The sequence below is a fragment of the Budorcas taxicolor genome, chromosome 8 (genome assembly GCF_023091745.1).
Source record: "Budorcas taxicolor isolate Tak-1 chromosome 8, Takin1.1, whole genome shotgun sequence".
Lineage (NCBI taxonomy): Eukaryota > Metazoa > Chordata > Mammalia > Artiodactyla > Bovidae > Budorcas > Budorcas taxicolor.
Genome location: NC_068917.1, coordinates 66,117,613 through 66,127,389, shown reverse-complemented (window position 1 = coordinate 66,127,389; position 9,777 = coordinate 66,117,613).

Sequence of the window (9,777 nt, the reverse complement as noted above, 5' to 3'; positions counted from 1 at the left end):
CACATGCACCCTGTGTTCACAGCAGCACTATTTACAATAGCCAAGGCACGGAACCAAGACACGGAAGCAACCGAAATGTCCATCAACAAATCAACGGATAAAGAAGACGTGTTACATATATAAGCAATGTAATATGACTCAGAAATAAAAAAGAATGAAACAGTTTCATTTGCAGCAACATGAATGGACCTAGAAATTATCAAGTTAAGCCAAGTCAGTCAGAAAGACAAATACCATTTGATATCACTATATGTGGAATCTAAATTACCACACAAATGAACATATCTATGAAACAGAAATTCAGAGAGAACAGACTTGTGATTCCCAAGGGAAGGGAGGTGGAGGAGAGAAGGATTTGGAGTTTGAGATTATTAACAGCAGACGCAAACTAGTAGTACATATAGGATCGATAAACAAGGTCCTACTGTATAGCACAAGGAAGTATATTTAATATCCTGTGATAAACCAGAATGAAAAAGAATATTAAAAAGAACATATATATATATATGTATAAAACTGAGTCACTCTGCTGTACAGCAGAAGTAAATTCAACACTGTAAATCAAGTATATTTCAATAAAATTTTTAAAAAAAAGAAGAAACCCATGCATTGAACCCTTCCCTCACAACTTCATGCTACAATGGCTCACCCAATAGGGGGAAATCCATATAACAATTCTACCTAGACTATTTCTTGAAACTAGAGAAAGTGTCTCATGCACATTTATCAAAGCTCAAGTACTCTGCACTGTATGGGAAGGGAGAAAATCCAGGCCACCCTCTTCCCACTGTTTGTAAAGGTTACTTCGAAGTAAATTCTAACTTAGCACTGGGAAAGCATGGTGGAATGCTACCAGAATTTCTGGATTTGATTTTAGAGCCTCCATTCTGAGTTCAAAGGGCCACCAGATGTGAGGCTGTTACCTTAATGCAGGGCCTATACGAGTTGTGATTTCATGTGATTTCTGCAGAGCAGGCCCAACATGCATGTTCACTCACTAATCACTTCTGACCCCATACATACAGCATGAAGGGTGGTAGAGTGGGGACTGTTGGTCAAAAGTAGAGGAGGTAAGAAAGTGTAGAGTTCATGGAGCAAAAGCCATCGCTTTCCCATGCCCTAGGGAGCAGGGTGGGCATTAGACAAGTTCTCCTACCCCTCTAAGACTAGGGGCACCCAAAGTATTTGTACATACCTTCTCCCCTTCAGCAATAAAGGACTGGCAACACCTTTTATCTGAAAATTTCAGAACCATTGATCTGTCCAATGCCTAGAGCTGGTGCTGCTGGAGTGTGGAGAAAGGGGCTGGAAAACATGGCCCAGCCTGAGGGCAGGAGGAGGGCCAGGGTGGCCAGCAGCACTCCCATAAAGTGGATTAAAATGGGATATAGGTTTCCCATGGGTTGAATGGACACTGAGGAAGTTTGTGGGGGTTTCAGCTATCTTAAGAGAGGCTGAGGAGAGAGGAGAAGGCTGAGCTTCCAGAGTAGGCTTCTGTATTTCCTTCTGTTCTCAGAGCATCTCAGGGTCCCAGGGTAAACACCTATCATCTTCAAAGAAACTCTTTTCTCAGTAAAATCCTTCCACTTTTCCACATGGCTTTGCAAAAGTGAGATCTTTCTTTCCCCATTCTCTGATGAACCCAAAATATGTCAAAGGTGGAAGATAGGACTTGGCAGGACAGACATCCCTATTTGCTTGGCCTCTTGGAGATCAAAGTTACAAGGTGTGTACAAGGGCTGCCTTACCCTCATACCTGCAGTTCTCGTCATGAGGCTTCTGGACAAGCAGGTCTAGAGGACAGGAACCAGACAGTGAGGCCTAGAAACCATGTCATGTCACAGCTGAAGAAAGACGGCAGCAGTGGGGAAGCCCGGCATGACAACTATTAACTCCTACGGGAAGTCATCATCTAGCAAAAATGTATCTTACTCCTCATCTCTACAAATGGACAAAGGAGGACAACCTGCAGCCAGTTCAAAGAGACAGTTTCGGTTCAGCAGAGAGCCTCATGAGGAAGTGGCCACTCTCCGGAAGTGTTCTAATAGGGAGGCTGGAGAGGGAATCTCTATATCAGGTGAGAAGTTGGAATGCTTAAGCCCTTTGTTTGGAGATTGCAAACTGATGTCATGCATGTCATATGGGGCAAACAGATGCACTTGCTCTTTTTAGTACACTGTTTGCCTTCAGAGTGTTTTGTTGTTGCTATTGGAAACAGCTGAGCAGAGGTGCCCCTTTCCACAGATGTTATGTTCTTTAGCTCACCATGGCCAGCACCGCTCCCCACTCTACCCAATATCACAGCCAAGTGTCCACTGACATTTATTACTCTGCCCGCACTACAGGGTTTTCCCCTTGTACTCAACCCACTTAACCCATGTATATTATTACTTGCCTTTTCTCTGCAGGTGAGTGATCAAGTGACTTTAGCTATATTCTATTAACTCTCAACCTTCATTTGAAACAGTAGGATAGAGCTATGTTATCTCAATTCCACCTCTCTCCCTGTGCTCCCAAAGATTTGCAGCGCATGTGAACAGCACAGAAAAACACCAAATAGCTGTTTGCACTCGGCCCTGGAGCGAGATTCCCAATAACCCAATGGAAAGGAGAAAGGCAGCTCCTGAAATGTGCATGGACTAATGAGTCATGCACTCATTACCATGCACACCACCTCCAGGACAGTGGCCATTTTATGTTTTTCAGTTCAGTTCAGTCGCTCAGTTGTGTCTGACTCTTTGCGACCTTATGGACTGCTGCACGCCAGGCCTCCCTATCCATCACCAATTCCCGGAGCCTGCTCAAATTCATGTCCATCAAGTTGGTGATGCCATCCAACCATCTCATCCTCTGTCGTCCCCTTCTCCTCCTGCCTTCAATCTTGCCCAGCATTAGGGTCTTTCCCAATAAGTCAGTTCTTCACATCAAGTGGCCAAAATATTGGAGCTTCAGCTTCAGCATCAGCCCTTCCAATAATATTCAGGACCGATTTCCTTTAGGATTGACTGGTTTTATCTCGTGCAGTCCAAAGGACTCTCAAGAGTCTTCTACACCACCACAGTTCAAAAGCATTTACATTTTTAAAGAAACATTATTCCTCCTTGAAGGAAGACTACCATCTAGTTGACTACCTTTTAAAAGAGTTCAGAGCATCCTGTTAATGACCAGCAATAAATAAAAAAACTATCTTATCTGCTAGACTGGAATAAAAATTAGATATTTTGGACAATGATCTGGATCAAATGAATGTTGAGAGTCCTACTAGCTCCAAAAACCTATGATTCCTAAAACTCATACTAATAATAGTAGCCAACACTTACTACATGCTTTCTATAGGCCAGACACTGTACAAGCACTTTAGGTGGTTTATCTCACATGTAATAACACTACAGAATAGGTATTAAGATTATCCTTAGTTATAACTGAATCACTTTGCTGTATACTTGAAACTAACTCAACATTGTAAATTAACTGTACTTCAAACAAAAAAAAATACTTTTTAATTTCTTAAAAAAGATTATCCTCAGATATACAGAAGAAGAAACTCAGGCACAGAGAGGTTAAGTAACTTGTCCAAAGTCACACATCTAGTGATGCTAGGGCCAGAATTTAAATCCAGACAGTCTAACTCCAGAGATGCTAAAGAAGAAATGATGACAGTGCCACCAAGATTTGATAGCTAATTTCCCATAGAAATTTCTTTTCCCTACCCATTAACTGATGCGGCTACATTTCAAGCCCACCAAGAACACAAAACACAAGAGGTTCAGATTTTCTGGTTTACAAATCTGTGAAAATTAAACAAAAAATACTCTCACACATTATTTGATTCTTTAAAATATAAAACAATTAAAAAGGAAAGTTTCCTTGGAACTGAAGTTCCTTTTCCAGAATCTGGTTTACATTCACAATTCAAAAGGGAATATAAAATAAAACTGTTTAATGTCAGGTCATTTCTTTCAAGAGTCTACAACTAAATGCTGTGCAGTGTGTGCTGGACACATGGAACTGAGTTTGCAGTATGTTCAATCATGCAAAATTTGATCGATGTAGTGGACATTTGTTATGTTTCAGTGACCCTGCCAGGTAGCTGGGAAGCCTATCTTAACTTCTGAGATCATGTGACATTATGAAGTATACATGCAAAACTAAACATTGTCTCTCTGTCTGCCTACTTCAATATTTTAATAGGAAAACTGTCAGTGAGAATCCTATTTGAAAATGACTTGCGTGTTTAAATAAAACTAGAAAATAAATTTAAATAAAATTCCCTTAAAATTATGTATTTGGGAAAACTAGACAGCTACATGCAAAAAGAACCAAACTGGAATACTTTCTCACACCATGCACAAGAATAAATTCAAAATGGATTAAAGACTTAAAAAAACATAGGCAGTATGCTCTTTGACATCAATCTTGGCAGCATTTTTTTTTTTTTGATGTCTCCTTAGGCAAGGGAAACAAAACCAAAGTACACAAATGAGACTACCTCAAACCAAGAAACTTTTGCACAGTGAAGGACACTATAAACAAAACAAAAAGGGTGCCAACTGAATGAAAGAAAATATTTACAAGCAACTTATATGATAAGGGGTTAAGATTCAAAATACACAAATAACTCATACAACTCAATATTTTTTTAAAAAGCAATCTAATTAATAAATGGGCAGCAGAGATCTGAACATTCTTCCAAATAAGACAGACAGATGGCCAACAAGCATATGAAAAGATGCCCAATATCATAATCATCACAGAAACGCAAATTAAAATCACAATGAGCTATTACCTCACCCATAGGAATGGCTATTATCAAAAAGATAAAAAATAGAAAGTGTTGGTAAAGTTGTACAGAAGAGAGAACCCTCATGCACTGTTGGTGAGAATGTAAATTGGTGCAGCCACTATGGCAAACAGTAAGGAGATTCCTCAAAAAATTAAAAAGAACTACCATACAATCCGGCAAACACTAATTTGAAAAAAATACGTGCACCTCTATGCTTACTGCAGCATTATTTATAATAGCTAAGATATGAAAGCAAGCTAACTGCCCATCAACAGATGAATGGATAAAAAAAGATCTAGCAGATACACACAATGGAATATTACATAGCCACAAAAAAGAATGAAATCTTGCCATTAGTGATAACACAGATAAAGCTAAGCCATTATGCTAAGTAAAAAAGAGTCAGACAGAGAAAAGTAAACACTGTATGATTTCACTTATATGCAGAATCTAAACAAAAGAAAAGTGGGACTTCCCTGACAATCCAGTGGTTAAGTCTCCTAGCTTCCACTACAGGGTGCACAGGTTTGATCCATGGTTAGGGAACTAAGATCCTTCATGCCAGGTGGTGTGGCCAAAAAAATAAACTAAATAAAACAAATTAACAAATATAACAAAACAGAAACAGGGTTTTTGAAACAGATGCAAAGAACAAACAGGTGCTTGCGAGAGAAGAGGGGGTTGAGGGAGGAGAGAAATAGGTGAGGGAGATTAAGAGGTACAAACTTCCAGTTGCAAAATAAGAGTCACAAGAATGCAATGTACAGTCTGGGGGATATAATCAATAATTATTTAATCTTTGTATGGGGACAGAGTATAAATAGATTTACTGCAGTGATCATTTTGAAATGTACTGAAATATCAAATCCTACGTTGTGTATAAGAAACTAACACAGTGTCTTAAGTCAATTATACTTCAAAAACAAACAAACTCATAAAGAGAGATCAGATTAATGGTTATCAGAGGTACGGTATGGGGGGGAATGAATGAAGGAAGTCAAAGGTACAAAATTCCAGTTATAAGATAAATAGGTACTAGGGATAAAATGTCCATGATGAAGATAATTAATACTGCTGTATGTATGTTATATATCAAAGTTAAGAGAGTAAATCCTGAATATTTTTCCATTAAATTTTCTATTTAATTCTGTAACTACATGAGATAATGGATGTTCCTAAACTTATTGTGATAATCACTTCATGATGTATGTAACTCAAATCACTATGCTATACACCTTAAATTTATTGTGCTATAAGTCAATTATATCTCAGTAACACTGAAAGAACAAAATCATAAATGTATTTAAAAATAAAAACTGTCAAATAAACATTAATGCTTTGGGCTTATTATCAATTGAAAATATTACTCAAAAATAAATGTTAGACATTATATGATGACGTTTTCCTGACCAGAAAGCCTAAAATTTTTAAATCATATTTTAAATAAGATTGTACTCCTTCCTTAATAAGAGAACTGGAATTGTCCCGAAGTATTAATAAGTAAAAAAACTCAATACTGAAGGCAACTCCAAATTACTTAAGAAAAAATGTTCATTAGTGCATGTGATAAACCCTTATATTTTATACAAAGAAATACATGATTTTGTTAATAGAAAATCCGTTTCTCTATCCTTCATTAAAAAACAGGCTGAAGGAATATGTAAAATATATATGTTTTAAAGATGTCAAATTATTAACCGTCCTGTCTAGGATATATTGTGGGGAAAAGGGAACATTATTTAGTACCTCTTTTAAGCCCTTTGGGGCTTCCCTTGTGGCTCAGCTGGTAGAATCCACCTGCAATGCAGGAGACCTGGGTTGGATCCCTGGGTTGGGAAGACCCCCTGGGGAAGGGAAAGTCTACCCACCCCAGTATTCTGGCCTAGAGAATTCCGTGGACTGTACAGTCCATGGGGTCACAAAGTGTTGGACACCACTGAGCGAATTTTACTTCACTTTAAGCCCTTTAGCAAAAGAGCCTGTTCAGTTCAGTTGCTCAGTCGTGTCCGACTCTTTGCAACCCTACAGACTGCAGCACGCCAGGCCTCCCTGTCCATCATCAACTTCCGGAGTTTACTCAAATTCATGTCCATTGAGCCGGTGATGCCATCCAACCATCTCATCCTCTGTCATCCCTTTCTCCTCTTGCCTTCAATCTTTCCCAGCATCAGGGTCTTTTCAAATGAGTCAGGTCTTCGCATCAGGTGGCCAAAGTATTGGAGTTTCAGCTTCAACATCAGTCCTTCCAATGAATATTCAGGACTGATTTCCTTTAGGATGGACTGTAGGATGGACTGGTTGGATCTCCTTGCTGTCCAAGGGACTCTCAAGAGGCTTCTCCAACACCACAGTTCAAAAGCATCAGCTTTCTTCACTGTCCAACTCTCACATCCATACATGACTACTGGAAAAACCAAAGCCTTGACTAGATGGACCTTTGTAGGCAAAGTAATGTCTCTGCTTTTTAATATGGTGTCTAGGTTGGTCATAACTTTTCTTTCAAGGAGCAAGCGTCTTTTAATTTCATGGCTGCAATCACCATCTGCAGTGATTTTGGAGCCCAAAAAGATAAAGTCTGTCACTGTTTCCATTGTTTCCCCATCTATTTGCCATGAAGTGATGCGACCAGATGCCATGATCTTAGTTTTCTGAATGTTGAGTTTTAAGCCAACTTTTTCAGAGCCTGGAACGCCTAATATACCCCAGGACAGTACATCACAAAGGCCACAAGGTGTCGCTTTCTGACAACCTCTAGCTTTGCAGCAGACACTATTCTTCAAAGGGAAGGATGTTACTAAATTTTGAAGGGGAAGAAGAGGAAGGATGTTACTATATTTTGATGCAATAACCAGACGTGCATTCACTAGAACACACAGCAATTAATGCATCCAGATTAACAGAAGTTTCCCTCTAATATCCCTAAACCTAAAACTTAAATTTATTTTTACCGTCTTCATCTTCTTTTCCGCTGGAGCAACCCAGAGCATGTTTTTTTGTTTTTTGCAACTTGAGGGATCCAAGTTCCTTGACTGGGGATGGAACTTCCACTGCAGTGGAAGCACAGAAGCCCAACCACTGGCCCATCATGGAATTCCCACCATGAGCATGTTAACATTACTGCAGATTAGGGATACCAACCCCCAAATTTTCCATAGTCACTTTTTAGTCTTCACACTCAATGGGATGCCCTGAGGAGGAATTGTTATCCTTATTTTACTGATGAGGAAACCAAAACCCAGAGAGTTTATAATGGGCCAATGAAAATTCCAGTGACCAGGTTTCCCGACACACACCACCCCAGCTGGGGCCTGTAACCCTGCCTTTCCTCCATCCCTCCACGTGGAAGTGTTTGGGAGTAGGGTTCCACTGTTCAGCTTTTTAGAAACTAATGTAAAATACTTTATATTAAACTGATATGAATTTTCAGCTATTTATGTTTATAAAATAGTTTCAGAGGGTTTTCATGGCTGCTCTAATTCATTGTGTACTGTGCCTGTGATGGGTTTCCAAAGAAACTCTGTTGTTCAGGGAATGTATTAGTTTGCTAGGGTTGCCCTAAAGAAACACTGGGCTTTAAACAACAGAAATTAATTTTCTTACAATTGTGGAGGCTAGAAATCCACCATCAAGGTGTCGACAGGGCTGGTTTCTTTTGAGGCCACTCTTCTTGGTTGGTAGATGGCTGTCTTCCCCAGATCTTAGCACGCGTGCATGTGTGGGTGTGTATGTGTGTGTCAACCTCTTCTTATAAAGACATGAGTCAAACTGGAGTAGGGCCCACCTTACTGACTTCATTTTACCTTAATTATCTCTTTAAAGGCCCTATCTCCAAATACTGTTGCATTCTGAGATACTGGGGTTGGAACTTCAACATATGAATTTAAGGGTGACAATTCAACCTGTAACAGGATGAAAAAGTTGAGAAACGTGCAATACCCCTTCCAACTCTTTACCCACAAGAATGGCAGTGCTCTAGTCTATGTCCCAAGATCACACGAGTAATAATCATTGGCGCTAGAATTCAAATACTGGAAGTCCATATGACACCAGTGACTAAGCATTCAAGCTGAATATTGATAAGCATAGCTTTTATTGTCTTTAACTTCCTCCACCAAATAGTTCATAATGGCAGCTACTTTCCTTTTTACCCAATAGCTATTTAGAAAATTTGTTTTTACTTCCAAGAGATTAGATTGTTTCGTTAACTTTGTTATTATTTTCAAATTTTCATGACAAGGTATTTGAGGGCACGAAATCTTTCTAGATAACAAAAATGTCTTTTTGACATGGAGCATAATATAAAAAAACTAAGTAATCCCAATTGATTCAACCTTATCATTGCATTCTGATCTCCGTATCTTTGTTTTTTTGTGGCTATTTTCCAGAAAATCTCACAAAGGCTAAAAGTGGTTGGCTAAAATCTCCAATGGTAATTGTAGTATTTCCAAGTTTTAAATGGTGTGAATTCTACTATATAATCTACCATCCTGTCTGTGGTTTACTGCCTTTTGCCTCGAGGTCTTCTTTACTGAGTTTTAATTATAGTTAACATTTACTGTGTCCCACCCTCTGTGCTTGTAGTTTCACACAAATTACTTTAAAACCAAAGTAACTCTAGCAATATTGATCATGTGGATCCAGATTTATGGAAATTGGATTTTATACAGTATTGAAGAAAAATACAGATTCATGTTGATGTATGGCAAAACCAATACAATACTGTAAAGTAATTAACCTCCAATGAAAATAAATAAATTTATATTAAAAATAAATAAATAAGCAGGGTGACAATACAAAAAGAAAAATACGGTAATCCAAATCCTGAAAGATAATGCTATGAAAGTGCTGCACTCAATATGCCAACAAATTTGGAAAACTCAGCAATGGCCACAGGACTGGAAAAGGTCAGTTTTCATTCCAATCCCAAAGAAAGGCAATGCCAAAGAATGCTCAAACTACCTCACAATGGCACTCATCTCACACGCTAGTAAAGT